The sequence below is a fragment of the Mustela nivalis genome (assembly GCF_964662115.1).
Source record: "Mustela nivalis genome assembly, chromosome: 9".
NCBI lineage: Eukaryota > Metazoa > Chordata > Mammalia > Carnivora > Mustelidae > Mustela > Mustela nivalis.
This window is the reverse complement of record NC_139028.1, coordinates 4,008,816-4,029,803: the sequence shown is the minus strand read 5'-3', so window position 1 is coordinate 4,029,803 and position 20,988 is coordinate 4,008,816.

Sequence of the window (20,988 nt, the reverse complement as noted above, 5' to 3'; positions counted from 1 at the left end):
TTGTGATCTCCGTCTTTCAAATAAATAAATAAAATCTTTTAAAAAAAAGAAAAGAAAATTAAAACATTAAAAAATAAAATTTTAATTTAAAAAATTATGTAATTTTTAAAAAATGTTAAAAATAGCAGAACCATTTTTCTTATAACTGGAAAATACATTGTATATATAGCTATCAAAAATAACTTGTCATGGGGGCGCCTGGGTGGCCCAGTGGGTTAAAGCCTCTGTTAAAGCCTCTGCCTTCGGCTCAGGTCATGATCCCAGGATTTTTGGATCGAGTCCCACATTGAGCTCTCAGCTCAGCAGGGTTCCTGCTTCTTCCTCTCTCTCTGCCTGACTCTGCCTACTTGTGATCTCTGTCAAATAAATAAATAAAATCTTTTATAAAAAAATTTTAAAAAATAACTTGTCATGTCTGGAATCAGGAGCATATGGAAAAAAATAATATCTGAGGACAATACTTCTGCCGTTTTGTGCCTTGTTAATATTTTTAAACAGTCAGGCAACTTTTAGCTTTATTGAAATACCTGCTAAGATACCAGCAGTGCCTTTTGGAGCCCTATGACTATAAAAATTAATTGCAAATATTCAAAATGTTTACTATGGTGTCACTATTTAGGGCCACCACCAAGTATGTTTCAGAAGTAAGCATAACTGTTACTCTTCTGTAAGACAAAAGGGCATATTTTCAGGAGTTCCATCTGCTGTACCAGGAGGTGAATCAAGTAATGATTTTGTCTATAAAATAATTCACTTTTCAATCTAACATTCCTTATTCCACATTATAATAATAAAAACCAGGAGGAGACTAAAACAAACAAACAACTACAACTACAACGACCAGTTTTTCCTTCAGTGGAAAAGTAAATAGAACCTTATGAGTAGCCTGAAATTTATTTTTAAATATTTTTAAGATAAACGTTTTTGTTAGAAAACCATATATTTTATATTACTAAGAAGTAACAGGCAAAGTTTTATTAACTTCTAAAAAGTCTAGTTACTTCTATTTATCTATTAACTCATCTCTTTTTGAAGTAGAACATGATCACACCTATTGTATCTACCCAAGTTTGTATGCTTTGGTTATTTTATGTTTGCTATTTCCTTGCTTAATTTTTACAATATTTGATACATAATAGTATCTTTAAGTCCATCGATGGTTTCACAGAATTTGTTTGAACTTCATAAAAATGTACCATACTTTTTGCACTGCCCTTGTTTTACTTCTCTATTAACTTTCCAAGATTTATTCACTTTAGAGTGTGTAGCTATCATTTATTTTTATTCCTCCATAATGCTATGTTTACAAATTTGTATTTATCTGTACTTTTAAAATTATCTTAATTATAAACCATTTCTCATCTCACGTAACACTCATGTTACTTGTACACTTATCAGATATTATGTAACTGAAAACCACAACTCAGCAACAATATAGCACCATTTTTCAAAATTAAATGGCTTACCAGAATTCTTTAATTCTATCCTTTATTTGTATTAGATGACCCTTTATTCTGGTATTTGGCATTTTTCATATGGAGGAAAGCTTATAAGTTGATATTCCATAAATAGAAGGATTTATTATGATTGATTAATTATTTTCATTTAGAATGCATAGAATATGGTTGATTTACTATTTCTTTCTTACTCTCTGCCTGGAACATAGTGCTATCTATGTAATAGCCACTAAAATATTAAGTTAATCACCTAGACTTTAAACTGCATATTAATAGGAATAACATACAGAACTCTTCTCAGATTGGGACACCTGGGTGGCTCAGTCAGTTAAACGCCTGAGCCTTTAGCTCAGGTCATGATCTTAGGGTCCTGGGACTCAGTTCTGCAACAGAATCCCTGCTTAGCCGGGAGTTTGCTTCTCCCTCACCCTGCTGCTCCCCCTGCTTGTGCTCTCTCTCACTCACAAATAAATAAAATTAAAAAAACAAATTCTTCTCAGATAGCTAATATAGAATATCGTCTTTGTATTCATCAAAGGGAAAGTGCCATATAATAATGAAATTCAGACTACTTCAAATTCATTTTTTAACCAGTAAGAAAGTACTGGAAACAAGCCAAAAATGTCTTTAATGAATCAAAGAAATAGATTGATTTTCAATATCTTAATGTTTCTAAAATAAATTGCAAGATTTTTATACTAGATATCAGTGTAAATATTCATTATACAAGGATATTCTAAAAACAAACGTGAGAAAACTACTTGTCATATATGATGACAAAAACGAGTTTGACAAAAGTCAGTTTGGGTAAAACTTACAACACCTACCACCTGAAACTCTTGTTCTATAATTTAATTATTTTAATTTACAAAAATACAAAAATAATATATCAGAGTAAGTCTATTGATAGCTTTGAAGGTATGCTCTGGTTGTGCACTGTTTACTATTGAAAGGGGAATCAAATATGTGATGCTTATGGTGTGACTATATTAAAATTCAACAAGTTCAGAAGCATGCGAGGAATAGAATAAAGACAAAAGATGACCCTTACTTATCCTAAAGATAGACAATGGTATATATGTGCTAGTTGGGGAGAGAATCCAGTCAGTAGATGGAGGATGTGGTAGTGGAAAAAAAAAGACACAACGTTTTGGTTGAACGTTTAGCACTATATTTAACAAAGTGAAATTGTGAGTTAATAGCCTTGAATAAAATCCAAAAAATATTTTCAATTCATTGAAGATTATTTAGGAAAAACTTGAAAAATCCAACTTGATAAGGATTCCAATAAAAGATTCATAAGCAATACAAGTTTCAGAATTTTTAGTATATTTTCCCTAAAAAGCCATTTGATTTAAATTAAAAAGAATTCTATTTACCTGCCACTTAAATAAGAGGAAATTATTTGGTTTTGTAATACGTCCATAAAATAAATTAACATATCTTTAGAAAACAGATATGCACACTAATTTAAAAATAATAGTGCTTAAGCTGTTCAGCAAACATTTGTAAAATTCCTTGCCATCAGCTAGCTCTGGAGTTCTGCTAGGTGAGTAAGGCCATGTATGTTACTGCTCAGAGTACTGACGCAAAGCAATTGTCCCCTTCACATCCATTTTTTGCTGTTGATAGGTCATGCTATGTTGTTTAGAGATACATAGATGGCCCTACATGAAGGCCTTTTTTTGTGTGTATACGGGTGACTGTGATTTAACTTTCAAATAAGATGGCTCCTGATTTACAATGATTCAACTTACAATATATTTGGCAATGATGTGAAAGTGAAAGTGATTCAGTAGAAACTGTACTTTGAATTTTGAATTTGGGTCTTTATAAAAAGGGCCAGTGACATGTGGTATGGTGCCGTCTTGTGATGCTGGGCAGGGGCAGTGAGCCACAGCTCCCAGTCAGCTAGAAGATTACAGGGGTGAACACCTGATATTCTTACAACCATTCTATATATAACCATTCTTCTTTTTTGTAGTGTAATATTTAATAAATTGCATGTGATATTTGATACTTTGTTATAAAATAGGCTTTGCTTAAGATGATTTTGCCCAAATGCAGGCAAATGTAAGTGTTCTGAGTATGTTGAAATAAGCTTAAGGTAAGCTATGATATTTGATAGTTTAGGGGTATTAAATGCATTTTCAGTTTTTTATGTGTTTCTCTGTACATAGCCCCCTTGTAAGCTGAGGAACATCTCTATATGTATATGTAACCTTGGTATGGCTTACATATTATTGGCATGAAACATCTAGAACAGTACGTGTGCCATATAATTGTCTACAACATCCAACAAGTTTCTTGAAAACTTGTGCCAAAGGGGTTATGTCTTTAAGGATTCTTATTTCAGAAGGGTTCTCTCAAACGTAAGATTTTTCAGAAGTTAAGTGAAAATCTGACCAAACTAAACATTTTTCCATTTTCCCTAGTGAGCAAAGATAGCTAAAATCTATCTGCCATTTTCAACACTGTACTCAACGATTGTAATTCTAATTTAAGAACAGATGATTTATATCAAAACCACATGTTGGCCTAATCTTATACAATATTCATAAATCTCACTCAGAGCCTTGGACATTTTTTTTTAAAGATTTTACTTATTTATTTGATAGAGAGAGATCAGAAGTAGATGGAGAGGCAGGCAGAGAGAGAGAGAGAGAGCGAAGCAGGCTCCCTGCTGAACAGAGAGCCCGATGTGGGACTCGATCCCAGGACCCTGAGATCATGACCTGAGCCGAAGGCAGCGGCTTAACCCACTGAGCCACCCTGACGCCCCGCCTTGGACATTTTTATTTGTTGAGTCTATATGGTACTACGGACATTCATCTTTTTTGACCTCATAGCTTCATGTATGTCTATACTTTTGAAAATACATGCATCATAGTTCCATTGTTAAATGTCTGGGTTATAAAATGTGCTATGCTATCAAAATGGTAATAAGAACATACAAATGACCTGATGTAATGAACTGGACCAGATTGCCAGATATCACATTTCATACCAGAAAGATTCAGTGGTAAGTTTTAAAATGGCCAGCTATACTTCGACTGAATTATAACTCATTTAACTTCTTTCTTTGTGTACAGTATTATACATTAGTCAGTATTATAGTAAATAAGTACTTTGGACAGATGTAAATATGCTGTAATAAAAAATGTTTTTCTTCTTTCTTTTAGTCCTTTTTACTTGTAAGACTAGCCACAAATACCATGCCTCCCCCCAAATAATTTGCAATCCAAATTTATCTCTAAATGAATTTATTGCAGAGAAAAATATATATATATATACACTTACAGTAGACATGTTTAAAAATAGTTACACAACAGCAGGGCCCTAAATGTAAGCAGTATAGTTTCTTTGTTTTGTTTTTTTTTTTTTTTTTTTTTTTTATAAGTGACTCTTTTATTTTTTTTATTTAAGATTTTATTTATTTACTAGAGAGAGAGACAGTGAGAGAGAGCATGAACGAGAAGGTCAGAGAGAGAAGCAGACTCCCCATGGAGCTGGGAGCCTGATGCGGGACTCGATCCCAGGACTCCAGGATCATGACCTGAGCCGAAGGCAGTCGTCCAACCAACTGAGCCACCCAGGCGTCCCTGTTTTGTTTTTTTCTTAAAAAAAAAAAAAAAGAGGTTATGTGAAATACTGGAATTTTATTTCCAGGCCTAGTATTTCAAGACAGTTAACCACACTTACAGTGTCAACAGCCTCTTGTTGGCAGTATGATTTTATTGGCTCCATGGAATAACAGCAAGAATTTACTATTGCTTCTTTCTTTTATTACACACACAGAAAAAAAAATTGACACATTTGCTCAAGACCATCCAGAATCATTTTAACCTATCAAAATTGATGGGAGGCCTTCACTGCCAAAGTCACTGCTGGGTTTTCACAATTCATTGCAGACAATCTGCTACTCCCATTATGATAAAGGAGAGAAGAGTCATAATCAGGGAAGAAAGCTAGATTAATACTTGTAATTATCATTGAATTATTTAGCCTGCTATAGGATTATTATTATTAGTGTCATTTGATAATTTTCTCTCATTTTATTAAACACAACTGTGAGTAATGACCCTACCTAATATTTCTCTGTATTGGCTGACTAGCTAGCAAACATTCATGAAAATATCCATTAGCCACACACATAAAATGCTGCATTATGATGCTGTTGAATCAGAACATACCACTACCTGATCCTGTAGCTCTTTGAGGATTTGCAAATCAATTAATTATATGTTTCTTGGATTCTTCCCATACAATTAGAAAATTTATAATAGAGTCCATGAACATTATTAGTTTTACCATTTTAAACCAGCAATCACACTTTGATTTTTACAACAAAAGCAGAAATATAAACACACACATTTGGGTCAGTTTTCTGTTAGTCTGTCTGGACTTCAAAATTCTATTCCTCAAGATAATGCACACCAAAGTTCTGGATTAAACAAGAAATTAGATGGCACCTGAACACTTGGTTTCATATTCTCAAAAGGACTATGCAACCTATTTCTTACATTATGACATTGTTTTACAAAGATCCACACTTTTATAATGTACTAACATTATTTTTAATCATGATTAAAAATCAAACATAAAAATTTCTACTTTTTGCTTTTGCCCCCTCCATTTAGAACTTATTTATAGCCTGATAATTCAAAGGTCCCTATGTTTATGAAAATCTGGACAGAAATAGCTCTAAGATCCCATTCAGAACTTGATATTAATCTAAGTCTTTTGGCTCCATTTATCCTGAGAGCAAAGAGTAGGACAAAGGATTTGAGTACTGTTAGTTTATCTGGGAGATTATCCAAGGTAGAAAAGAATGGGAAAGTGATACAGTGAAGAAACAACTTTGTCAAAGAGGTACATTGTTGATATAATTGTTGTGGATAGAAAATGAAGACTTGCTTTTACTGAAAGGTCCTGAGAAACTTCTTTAAGTTGTCCTCATGAAGACCTGAAAACTGACAATTTTATCTATGGCTCTTATTTCCACTTCACTGAGAGCTGTCCTCAGAGGACATTAACACTCCTACACTTTTGGGTTGTGTTGGAGACATTCTAAAATGAGAGAGAGAACATGAGATGCTATCAGTGTTAAGTAACTGCAATTTCCCATGGAACTATCCACCACAGGTTTGGCTATAATCAAGTGTTGGGCCTTGATATCAGAGGGATATCAGAGGCAGTATCATTTTAGGTTAATCATTATATCTGAAATTTCCAAAAACTTCAACTGATGAAACTTTGATTATAAATCTATAAATATAACAATAAATCTACAGTATTCAAATTATTATCATAGAAATACACAGACAAAGCATCAATTGATTAATATTTAAATGTTACAAAATACTGAACTGAAAGGATTTGGTCATAGAACAACGTGTAAGAAGTAGAACTTAGGTTTAGGTTAGAACTCAGGATGCATTTGAGACTCAGTTAAGAAATTGAATGGAGGGACGCCTGGGTGGCTCAGTGGGTTAAGCCACTGTCTTCGGCTCAGGTCATAATCCCAGGGTCCTGGGACCGAGCCCCAAGTCGGGCTCTCTACTCAGCAGGGAGCCTGCTTCCTCCTCTCTCTCTGCCTGCCTCTCTGCCTGCTTGTCATCTCTCTCTGTCAAATAAATAAATAAAATCTTAACAAAAAAGAAATTGAATGGATGTCTGACTATCTTATAGGTTTTCTAAAAATCAGTGACTTTGTGTTCACGTGTGGCTATGCAGGAATTTTTAACTTTCTCTAAGAAGTTATTAGATTTGATTATATAATGGCAGTAAAGGATGGGGAAAAGCAAAGTACAAACCCCATAAAGACAAAGACACTGAGTATGAGAAAAGAGTAATAGATAAGAAGAATCAATGCATTTGAGGAAAATGGGAATTGAAATACACAATGATTGTTGATTTTTTTAGATGGAGAAAACAAGACTAGCTTGCAAGAAGGAAATAACAGAAGACATGTTGTGATGTGATACAGAATCCTGGACAAGGCAGTAACGTGGAATAAAGGAGTAGGGAGAGCATATCAGGTAATTTGGATAGGAAGGAGTTAGGAGATAATTGCTTGATAAATTTTATATGGCCCACTTAAATGCACAGATTTCTCTTCTTTAATTTATATGGAGAACAGGGTGTCCTTTCTCTTCCCTTTCTGAGCACCAGAGGTGTACTCTTTCAGACTGAAAACCTGAAAAGCTCAGGACTCAGTTGCTTAAGCACAGCTGAGAGGACATATTTCAATTAAGATTTACATTTTGCTGTAGGTAGTAGACTTTCAAAAGTAGTTTAACCATATTTTTTCATTTAACAAGAAGACTACAGAGAGTGTTTTCTGGTGTTGGTTCAGTGTGTTAAGAAAGTGAAGTGAACTATCTTAGAGGTTTTCATGGCTTTTTATTCACAGTTGCAAAAATTGCTGTTGGAGTTCTCACTATTAAGCCCACATTTCTGGCAGAAAGATAGAGGTAAAGAGAATGATATATTGTACGACTGATACTTTGTCATGTGGTTACAATATAAATAGAAAAGAGACAATAAAATATTTGATGTTGTTTTAAGTTTTCTTGTTGTCAATCCCTCAGTGCTTTCTGAGATTCAAGGAAAAAGTAAATGGATATTGACCTGGCAACTATCAACACCTGTCAGTCTCTCTTGGATAACCAATATCTCTATAATCTCTTCTTCCCAGTAAAAAAAAATAAAATATATTCATAACCCACACTGTGCCATATCAAGTTACTGCACCAAGATAAAATTACAATGATTTTCAGTTGTTCCAAATGGACAGAATACCCTTCCTTATGATATCATGTCTTATAAGATAGATAATTGGCTTGCTACCAATATACCCAGATGTGACTGTGGAAGAGACAGGAAAAAAATAATAATATTTATTTATTCCTTGGGTTGACTCTGTTTACACAGATGCATTAGTATTAGAAAAGGTTGGTTTCGGACATTGGAATGAATTTACTTAATGGGTCTGTATGTAATTCTGTTGGAGGAAATTTTTAATTTCTACAAAAATTATTAGAATTCTATCTTATTCTCTTTTGTTAATTTTCACATGTTAACAAAGCCAACGTTTTTTCTAGCAGACAAGATCTTAAATCCTAACAAAACTCAATTTTTTTCCTTTTTTTTTTAAGTTTGAGAGCCTCATGTTCTCTCATGCTGCTTTAAATACAACTCAAAAAAAAAAAAGGAGCTAAATGGGGCAGTAAGACCAGACTTTTTATTTTATTTTATTTATCTTATTTTTAATTAAAAAATTAAAGATTGTATTTATTTATTTGAGAGAGAGAGCATGAGTGGGGCAGGGGGAGGTAGATGCAGAGAGAGACTGAGAAGTATACTCCCTAATGAGCAAAAAGCCCGATATGGAGCTCGATCCCAGGATCCTGACTGAGATCATGACCAGAGACAAAGGCAGATACATGTGCAAAATCCCTTTTTTTCTGGGAAACAATACTTTACAAGAGATGTTTGAAAAAGTACTGGGGAATCCACTTTAATAGGAGATACAAACATTTAATTGACTTTTGTAAAGCTACAGGGATCCAAATGATGGGAATCCCAGCCCGTTTAGGTTGTGGACCACAGAGTATACCTCTCTGTAATATTTTATTTTCTTCCACGTCTACTAACTCCAGTCCAAGTTCACTGATCTCTTTTTAGATAGTGCAAAACATGGCAAAGAATACCAAACGAGTGCCCAATATTCTACATTTATTATATCATTTCTAACATGTAGAAGTGTGTTATCAAGGCTGATTCTGTGAACGAACATAGTTACGCTAAAGTGTGTTTTGTTCTCCAAGAAATTAAATGCATGATTATCACACAATTATAAAATACTTGTGTCAAGAATTTTTATTCAAAAATTAATAAGAAGCAGATATTAAAACTAGTTCACATGGTTATTTGGGATATAAGCAGAGTTGTGCAGCAGAAGTGCTCTGGGCCCATAATTTGGGTTATAGAATTTATGTTTTCTAATGAAATATCACTAACTTGCATTATTGTTAACAAGAATCTTGTGCATTACCATCAGTTTTCTACATTATAACCTCTTGCTCTACAGTTTGTAAATAACTTTGTCAATAGCAAGCTAGTAAACAGGGTGACTCCAATGGATTGAGATAATCTCCAGAGTTTCTGCTACATAATGCCCAGGACTCCATTGAAAGGACACCTAAGAATTTATTTTGCCCAAAAATTTGATCATTTTTTTCACTGTCCTTACCTATTTTCCAAACCTAGTCCTTTTGCTTCACCTTTCAGTCTACAGACAACCCTGTATCTGACTGACTTGTTAATTCTGGGAATGTCTTGCAGATTAATTTGCTTGCCAGAGGTGGTTCCTCTAATTGATGTCTAAGAACCCTAATTAGTTAAGAAAACTTTTTAACATTTTCATTGCTATTTATTATTATTATTATTATTATTATTGCTAATATCTCTATTATAAATAATTCACAAGGGCATCTTTCTGACAAAAGACAAAGAGCTGGCTACTAGTAGAAAAAGTACATTTGACTCTGTCAGTGAAAGTGGTAAAGGGATTTGAAAAAATAAGGCAAAGTACTGGAATTTTGTGTTAAAACTTTAAATATTATAGACACATTTACTTAATTTCTAATACTGTTGTTGCTTATAATTAAATAAGATGTTTTCCATGAACTACGCATTACAGCAAATATATTGTTTATACAGATTAAATTTTCATCAAAAGGGACGCCTGGGTGGCTCAGTTGGTTAAGCAGCTGCCTTTGGCTCAGGTCATGATCCTAGCATCCTGGGATCGAGTCCCACATTGGGCTCCTTGCTCGGCCGGGAGCCTGCTTCTCCCTCTGCCTCTGCCTGCCATTCTGTCTGCCTGTGCTTGCTCTCTCGCCCACTCTCTCTGATAAATAAATAAAATCTTAAAATAAATAAATAAATTTTCATCAAAAAATTGTAAGTGTATTTTATTGTAGGATCATGATCAGCATTTTGCAGATGAGAAAAGTGAAATTTAGAAAAGTATGTCTCTTCAAATCCCTCATACAATATCATACAATATCTGGCCTAGATAGAAGGATATACTATCACAATTGAGGAAGATAATTGAGATTACTTAAAATGATAAACTTTACTATATAGGGTTTTTAAAAGTTTGCCACAGATTCAGATTCTTTTAAAATATATATCTATTTTGTGTAAAGAGAATGTAAAAAGAAAGTGATATATCAGTGCTACCAACTAATGGCTATAATATCATCACCTTATTTATGAACAATGAAACAGTGTGCAATATTTAAATAAATTTAAATAAATTCCTATTTATTTTATATATTTATAAATTTAAATAAATTCCTATTTATTTATTATTAAAGAAATTCCTCTAACGAACAGTATGTTTTGAAGGTTGCTAGCAGGAAAGTGTTGTACTACATGGAAGTAATCAGAAAATGTGATCTAAAAGTCTGCTTTCAAGGGCGCCTTGGTGGCTCAGTGGGTAAAAATTCTGCTTTCAAGTAGCTATAACAGTAAGTACTGAGCTTTAGCTATTATGTGCTATGGATGTATAACTGAAATCTACATTTGAAACTAATGGTACACTATATGTTAACTAATTGAATTTTAAAAAGTTAATTTAAAAAAACCACTATTTTATAAAACGATATTCCCAACAGGCTCTTATGCTTTAAAATACTCACTTTGTAATGATAGTCATTACTTTTGTCTAGCCAATTCTTACACCACTGTTTATCCCTTCCCTGCTTTATCCCTTCCCAGTATCAATAAAGGCTCACTAGAAGCCATGAGAAAGCTTGTATTGGATCTGGCTGGTTTTCACCAGCAATTTGACCACCATGTGCACAGGGAAGTCTATTGATAAAGGCTTTATTGCAATAAGTTGCAAATACATGGATGATTTTGAATTTTCTTTCTTGAGGTCTTGTTTCATGATAATAAATGTAGGGTGGCTTATTGAAATGGATGTTATTAACATATTTTCATAGTTCTAAGTACATGGAATTGTAAAATAGATTAATGAATGTGGCATTACTCACAACCGTCCTCATTTTGAAATCAAATTACAGTGTACTGAGCTGAGGAGGCAAAGCAGATTTGGGATTATGAGTGAAATAATATAAAAAAGTCTTAGGGGTATGATCAGACTATTGGGTATTTCAGGAGAAAAATGTCAACTGATTGAGATTCTGTGTTCCCTGATTTCAGAGAGAAGTTAAGATAAATAACACGAGGAGACTACGAAGCCAAACATAAGTGATACTTTTGTGCCAGGGTGTGTATACATCTGTTTATCTTCTTGCTTTACCACTAAGGTTGCTGCTAGAGGAGAGTTGAAATATGTGTTGGAGCTAATCTCTGTGGATTACACAAGAAACCACATCCTACAGCTCTCCCTGAAACACCCTTTATGATTTCAATGTAATTTGGTTTTTGCATTTTTAGAAATAACAAAATACTTTGCAAACTCATCTACTTTATTACCACCACAAGTGAGTCAGCTGACTCCACATTTTATCACAATGACAGTCACAGAGGAATGGAGGAATGAGTAGAGTTATCAATATATGTGCTTTAAAGAAGTATGACAGGGTAGCAGCTATTTCCAGGAACCAAAACATGGGTCAGCAGCTGTGCAGGAAAAGTGATGGAATAAATGACTCATTTCAGAGGAGTTCTATAACATATTAGTTCTATAATGTATCTTCAGCACCCAATTACCCGCTTTGATCTAAAGATAAGGATTTACAGTTAAGATCCCATTTATGATTTGACTGGTAGGGTCTGAATCATTTTTACTATTGTTTTGACTATTACTTGAAACCTATAGTAGTACTTGGGATATGTGTTGTGTATTCTGTGCTATTTTTAGATTAGATAACTTCTGTCTCGAACTCCTGTTAATTTGTTGCTTTTGTTTATTTGATAGTGCTTTCAGTAAATGGATATATCTGAAAAATTGCAAAGCCACTATTAAAATAAGTTATTATGATATATAGCATGGAATTGCACATTCGTCCTTTGAATCCGACAGAGCTTCACCATATCCTTAACAACTTGGGAAAAACATGCTATTATTTTTCTTTATAGAATTTCTCCTGTTAGGCTGTGATGGTTGTCATCAGCAGTAACTCCTCTGAAGGCTTTGTCAAAAGAGTTGAAAAAATTGGAAAGGTGTGAATGAAGCTGTTTGCTGAATATAAAGAAAAGAGCATTGAAGTACAATTCACACTCTTACTTCTCCTTCTATGCTTTCAGATGTTTGACATTTGAAAATTTTGCTTCTAGAAGAGATGCCCTATATAATTCTTACTTAAAGGAGCAAGTTGCTTTTATAATTTTTTTATTATTCTACCATTCAAGTATTTCCATTTAAATTAAATTCTATACCATTTAAAAACAATCAAAAGTGCAGCCAGTATTCAATTCCTTGGCTAAATAATTTTAGAAAGCTTTGTGTTATTGAACCTACGGGGTTTTTCTGTAGTTTTAACTCTTTCTTTCTGTGATTTTTCCCATTAGTCACGTAAGTGACTGCAATATAACAGACATTGAGGATAAAGAAGGACTGAATAGAACAATCCTTGGCCTCATGAAGTTGAGAATCTAGCAAGGGAGTCAAACAATTCAATCATTCAGAGACAATTTATTGAGTGTCTGGCCTAAGATGAGCACAACAAAACCCCAGCCCAGAGGAATCATTTTAATGGGAGAGATAGATAATAGGTAAGCCAACTTTAAAAAGAAAAAAATCGTACTGGTTTTTCTTTAATAGTGATGCATATTTGAACTAAATGAGCACATTTTAATAAGAGCAGTGATTGAGAAGAGGTTTTGTAACTGAGTGGTCCGAAAGGGCCTCCCTGAAAAAGTCTGTTTTGAACAGATTTCTGAATAATATCAGCCAGGAAGCTGCGTAAAAATCTCAGGAATGGGTGATTTTTCCAGTCAAAAAACTGTAAAGGCTCCAAAGTCACAATACAGCTGTAAGTTTCTCTAATAAAGTAACTTCTGACAAAGAATGAGAAGAAATAACTAACCCAGGTTTGAAAAAAAGGGACAGACTTTCTATGGAATTCATATTTAATTAAAGCTCTAAAGGACAAAAATACAATAGAGCAAAATTCTGGTCCCGCTGATATACCTAATGAAAGTTCATAAACAAGGTGTGGGTAGCAAAGAGTGTGTGGGAATGTTGGTAAGAACAGTGGGGAAGAGTCATCCCTGAACATGTTCTTAAATAAAGCAATTCTTGTGTTGTTTTAAAGGGTAAATTGGAGTTTGCCTAAGTGATTAGAGAAGGATGCCTCAGCTTATAGAAGTTCAAAGCCATAAAAATGTGATAAACTACTGCAGATATTTTCATGTATATTTGTTGTTGCTTCTAGTAATGGTGATCTAAAAACTCCTACTTAAGACAACTAAAAATCCAGACAAAATAGCTTTTAAAATTAAAAATATCAGAATGATTATAAAAATTAAGTGTGGGATTACTGGGCCAAAATACGAAATACAATGAGAGCCTAGAGATATATGCCCTGAAGCCATTTTAGCTATGAGAGCATTTGAAACTGCTAAAACACACTGAGCTGTGTTGTTAATAGACTCTTGATACTAGAGAAACAAAATTCATAATCCAGCAGCAATCAAATTTGAGGACTTTGGTACAACCCAAATTTAAGTTGAGATCCCCAAAGCACAAGGAGAAGCAGAAATAAGACTAGAGCCTACCTTGCCTTCTGTGTAAACTGAGAAAGTCAGTCACTGAATTTGGAGTATGATTGTCTTGTAGAGTCTCAGATATAAGATAAAATCCTGCCAAGGAGGACCATACCATTATTATAGCTCTTAATTATCCCTACTCAATAAGAGTTTCAAATATAATGTCTTGAACATAGCAAAATGTAACAAAGTGCACAAAGAAAAACCATTAACAAAATTTGATAGACAAAATGGGATTAAGTATGATGTTAAAATGATCAATAAAGATTGTAAAATGGCTTGAGTACTCTGCTCAAAGAAATGAGAGGGGAAGCAAATTGAACAAAAAACTGAAACTAAAAATGATATTGAGAAAGGTTTTATAAATGAACCAAATGGATACTCTAGAACTTTAAAGATATGACAGCTAATTTAAGATACCACAGGGGTGCCTGGGTGGCTCACTTAATTAAACCTCCAATTCTTTTTCCTTTTTTTTTTAACACCATAATTTTATTTTATTTCTTTCATTTTGGCTCAGGTCATGATGTCAGGGTTGTGAAATAGAGCCCAGAGTTGGGCTCTGTGCTGAGCCTGGAGCCTGCTTAAGATTCTTTTCCCTTCTTTTTCTATCCCTCCCTGCGCTTTCACTTGCTCGCTCTCTCTTGCTTGCAAATAAATAGATAGATAGATAATAGACAAAGCAAAATAAAAGCAGATTATGAAAATAAATATAAAGATTTTGAAATAAAAACAAGTCCTAAATAAAATAGAGAAGACCTACACAGCTAAAAGTTCATTCAGAAAATCTACTATTAAAGAAGTCAGTATGACACATGTTAAGATATCAAAAGATTGGAGCATGTACTTTACAGAAAGGGTAATCCAAATGGCCACTCATATATAAAAACTGTTTATCTTTATTATGAATCTGGAATTAAATTAAATTAAATTAAAAATAAATTAAAACCTAGAATGGCATACTATTACACACTTACCATATTGGGAAACAGTAAAATTGTCTTGCAAGAATGTGAAAGAATGAAAGTGCCCATAATAAAAACATTTGAGGTAAGTTGGACAATATTTAGAAAACTTAAAAATAAAAATAAAGATTTGGTCCATTCCTAGAAATACAACATGGAACTTAATGAATATTTTCACCAGGATATGCAAACAGATGATTATAGCTATTTCATTCATAACGGCATATCAGCAGTGGTATATTTGCACAATGTTACATTAAATAAGAGAGAATATTAACAAACTAGGAGGAGGGGCTAGGTTGTTATCATAAACAGATCTTCTATGGTGCTGATTATGTTCTATTTCTCAAAATCTTTAAGTTAAAAAATTTTCAAATTTATATCTAAATAGATAGATAGATAGATAGATGATAGATTGACAGATATCCCAGAAGCTGCAATGCTAGGCTAAGACCAGGCTTTAAAGGGCTTTTCTATATTCTACTAAATACTTTAAACCATTCATTATATTATAGCTCAGAGTTCGAATCTCCATTTGTTTCCTCTGTTTTCTAATATTTATCTTAAGGTGACCTGATGCAGACTTTTGATGACCTTTGTCTAAATATTTCTATTTTAACAAAGTCCTTTTTAATACTCAGAGACTAAAACTTAGAAAAATACTCTGATTGTTATCTCACTAGAGTGGAAAATATATGGTTACCCATTAACTAATGATATCCATGTCTACATTATATCCATGACATTTTTCATTCTTGGGAGCTTTTGGTTCAATGAATTTTTCAAGCTTCTTTAAATGAAGCTTTAAACCATCACCACATGAATAAAATTAAAGAACTAAAGGAAAACAAGCCAAGTATTTACAGAGTAATAGAATGTGCAGTGGAAACAGTACAATTCTGAAATCATAAAGCCTAAATTAGTGTGATGCATCTTTACTAGCCATGTAATCATAAACCAGTTATCTAAATGTGTTAGCCTCAGTTTTTTCACCCATAAAATGGTGATGATAATACTTATTATGCAGAGTTGTTGTGTGGATGTGATGAAGCATGGAGCATGAGAGTCTCATATTCCATGCTAAAATGATAGCTAATGTCAGTTAAAGTAGGATATGTCATCAAGTGCAAGGTGAGTGCCACCTTAAGAGATATTAAAATGGGGGGGCAATCTTAGAACAAGTAAATTGTGGTAGTAGAATAATTAAGAAAGATCCAAAACTTGGATCAACTAAAGAAGTGATTATTGCTTACCATGTGCCCCAAACTATATTAAGTCCTAGAACAAGAGACGTGCTCATCTTGAAGCCTTGCAGCTGTTAGACCCAAGGTACAGAGGGCAGTAGCCAACGACCAGCAGGCTCCAAGTGCCATGTGAAGACTCTAAGAGCAACTGCCTTTGAAAGAGAAAACGGTTGACAGTGGGCTTTCTGAGGTAGAGAATTACTAGCTGGGAAAGTAGTAAAATTGACACAGAATCGGAATTGATGCCCCTACATGACAGAGTTGGTGAAACTTCCCTTCTCAGAGATCTTGAGGCACCTCAGAAATGAATTTTTCATTTTGGACAGAACATTCAGGATAAATATGATCTGTTTGAATTCCTGGTTTCTCATTAGGACAGTTTCTTAGGCTTCACTGGCAGAAGAAAAGGGTTTTGATAATCCAGGGTAAATCCTGACAAAAGCAAAGCACGGTATCTATGAAAAACTAACCCCTCAGAGGAGAACAACAGATAAAGGGCCAGGCCTACCTGACCCTGCAGGATAGGTAAGGTTAGTCTGGCAACAGGGGTATTTGGGAACTGCCCATCTCCTGCTAGAAGAGCTAGAGAAGACCCCTTCCGGAGAGACCACCAAGAGAGGAGAGCCGTAGGTGCTAATGATGAAGAATATTTTAATCAGGGGCGCCTGGGTGGCTCAGTGGATTAAGCCTCTGCCTTTGGCTCGGGCCATGATCTCAGTGTCCTGGGATTGAGCCCCGCATCGGGCTCTTTGCTCAGCAGGAGCCTGCTTTTCTATCTCTCTCTGCCTGACTCTCCGCCTACTTGTGATTTCTCTCTCTGTCAAATAAATACAGAAAATCTTTTAAAAAAAAAAAAAGAATATTTTAATCAGCAGAGATGGTCAAAATGACAAAGTTCCATGATCAGAGTAAATATATGGGATTTAAAAATAAAAAATAAAAAAATTTTTTTGAAAGGACTTTTCTTTAAAGGAATTTAAACAAAAGACCTTTTTAAGAGACAGTTGGCTGTTTAAACCCAAAGTACAACTCACTGAGAGAATCGCCGCATTATTTATTGGGGTAGAAAGGACCTGGAATGTAGAAAGACCCATTCTGCAGAGGAAAAAATAGAATCACTAACAGGCCTCATGCCTTGCACAGCCAGTGGCTAGAATACCTACCCCATCATACCCTGTGCTAGAAGGCCACTAGAACCATTTCAACTATGTTAGTTTTTCTTGGAAGCCAACAAGCGTTTGCCCAGTTAAGAGCGCGGTAACAATCAGTCACGTTATGTTATAATGATTGTCGATATCTTTAAAAGCCTTGTCAAGTTCCTTTTTGAGTAACCCTCACCCCACCCTTAGAGAAATTTATCTGTGGTTCACCTCTTTGAAGTACCTCATTGTTGTTCCACATTTACCATAGCTGAAAAACAAACAAACAAACAAAAAGCTTTTTACTAACAAAGTGTTCAGAAGGGGGCGCCACTGTAAACAATGAGAGTTTTCGCTGCCGGGACAATTTTGTTGCAGAAACAGCTGAAAGCAATCAGGTCAGACAGAGCCAAGGGCTGGAGGGATTTTTAAAATGACAAAAACCGAACCAAATCTAACCAAAACAAAAATCAAAACCAATGGCCAAGATTTCAAGTTTGCTACTAAAGGTATGACATTCTCCTAAGACATGCGAGTGACTTGATCACTTTATTTATATATTTATATTTGAAGAAGAAGGAACTATTTGATGCAGCAAAACCACGTTGGTTAAAAATTACCAGATATGGCGGGTCCTGTGTGGCTCAGTGGTTTAGGCCTCTGCCTTCGGCTCAGGTCATGATTTCAGGGTCCTGGGATGGAGCCCCACATCAGGCTCTCTGCTCAGCGGGTAGCCTGCTTCCCCCCTCTCTCTCTGCCTCCCTCTCTACCTACTTGTGATCTGTCTGTCAAATGGGTCAATAAGATCTTTAAATAAAGAATTACTAGATGTGAAATACATCGAGGGTATGGGAAGGAAAATGATTTCACCTGATCTGACTAGGAAGTGGTTGAAGCCTGAATTAAAGTGCCACAAAAAGAGTAGAGACATGGGAAATATATGGGGTAAAAATCCCTAGAAAAACAGCAATAATAACTGGCTGCTCTTTATTGACCAGATCCTGCGATAGGCAAAGAAGAGCTGGTTGTAGCCAGAGGATGATCTCCGTTTGTCTTCATGATCTGGCATTTCCTGCAAGCCAGGCATGGGGCTCTGCACTAGAGCTGCAAATGCTGGGTCCCTCATTGTCCCTTTTCTCTTCTCAGGGGGACAACGGGCATGTCCATGATGCAGTGTGACAGGCTTTACCACAGTGAGATAATAGACTGCCAAGGGTAGGTGGGAGCTGGGAAAAGCCACTTAGGAACAGATTTTCAGGGGAGGTGATAGACAAGGGCAAAGCGAAGAATGAGGATGAGTGTGTCAAGTTTCAGAGTGCCAGGAGGCAGCACAGTGCATTCGGGAAACTACAGCAAGTTCATGACAACCGACAGCTGATCTGGCAGCATCACCTGGGGATGGAGGCTGAGCCCCGGGGTTAACACTGGGGGTGAGAAGGTTTGTATACTATGGCGAGGAGGTGAGGTACTACACTGTGGGGGCACAGGGAGCTACCGGAGGATTTCAAATATCAGAATCGTAACCATAATAGAGTATTTCATTGCATCCTAGCTTTCATCAAGTGTAAGATGCACTATAGTTTATGTTCGACTAAGAAAGAGAAATGCTGTCAGTTAAAGTAGGATATGTCATCAAGTGCAAGGTGAGTGCCACCTTAAGAGATATTAAAATGGGGGGGGGACCAATCTTAGAACAAGTAAATTGTGGTAGTAGAATAATTAAGAAAGATCCAACACTTGGATCAACTAAAGAAGTGATTATTGCTTACCATGTGCCCCAAACTATATTAAGTCCTAGAACAAGGGACGTGCTCATCTTGAAGCCTTGCAGCTGTTAGACCCAAGGTACAGAGGGCAGTAGCCAACGACCAGCAGGCTCCAAGTGCCATGTGAAGACTGTAAGAGCAACTGCCTTTGAAAGAGAAAACGGTTGACAGTGGGCTTTCTGAGGTAGAGAAATACTAGCGGGGAAAGTAGTAAAATTGACACAGAATCGGAATTGATGCCCCTACATGACAGAGTTGGTGAAACTTCCCTTCTCAGAGATCTTGAGGCACCTCAGAAATGAATTTTTAATTTTGGACAGAACATTCAGGATAAATATGATCTGTTTGAATTCCTGGTTTCTCATTAGGACAGTTTCTTAGGGTTCACTGGCAGAAGAAAAGGGTTTTGATAATCCAGGGTAAATCCTGACAAAAGCAAAGCACGGTATCTATGAAAAACTAAGCCCTCAGAGGAGAACAACAGATAAAGGGCCAGGCCTACCTGACCCTGCAGGATAGGTAAGGTTAGTCTGGCAACAGGGGTATTTGGGAACTGCCCATCTCCTGCTAGAAGAGCTAGAGAAGACCCCTTCCGGAGAGACCACCAAGAGAGGAGAGCCGTAGGTGCTAATGATGAAGAATATTTTAATCAGGGGCGCGTGGGTGGCTCAGTGGATTAAGCCTCTGCCTTCGGCTCGGGCCATGATCTCAGTGTCCTGGGATTGAGCCCCGCATCGGGCTCTTTGCTCAGCAGGAGCCTGCTTTTCTATCTCTCTCTGCCTGACTCTCCGCCTACTTGTGATTTCTCTCTCTGTCAAATAAATACAGAAAATCTTTAAAAAAAAAAAAAAAAGAATATTTTAATCAGCAGAGATGGTCAAAATGACAAAGTTCCATGATCAGAGTAAACATATGGGATTTAAAAATAAAAAATAAAAAAATTTTTTTGAAAGGACTTTTCTTTAAAGGAATTTAAACAAAAGACCTTTTTAAGAGACAGTTGGCTGTTTAAACCCAAAGTACAACTCACTGAGAGAATCGCCGCATTATTTATTGGGGTAGAAAGGACCTGGAATGTAGAAAGACCCATTCTGCAGAGGAAAAAATAGAATCACTAACAGGCCTCATGCCTTGCACAGCCAGTGGCTAGAATACCTACCCCATCATACCCTGTGCTAGAAGGCCACTAGAACCATTTCAACTATGTTAGTTTTTCTTGGAAGCCAACAAGCGTTTGCCCAGTTAAGAGCGCGGTAACAATCAGTCACGTTATGTTATAATGATTGTCGATATCTTTATAAGCCTTGTCAAGTTCCTTTTTGAGTAACCCTCACCCCACCCTTAGAGAAATTTATCTGAGGTTCACCTCTTTGAAGTACCTCATTGTTGTTCCACATTTACCATAGCCAAAAAACAAACAAACATAAAAAAAGCTTTTTATTAACAAAGTGTTCGGAAGGGGGCGCCACTGTAAACAATGAGAGTTTTCGCTGCCTGGACAATTTTGTTGCAGAAACAGCTGAAAGCAATCAGGTCAGACAGAGCCAAGGGCTGGAGGGATTTTTAAAATGACAAAAACCGTACCAAAATTAACCAAAACAAAAATCAAAACCAATGGCCAAGATTTCAAGTTTGCTACTAAAGGTATGACATTCTCCTAAGAC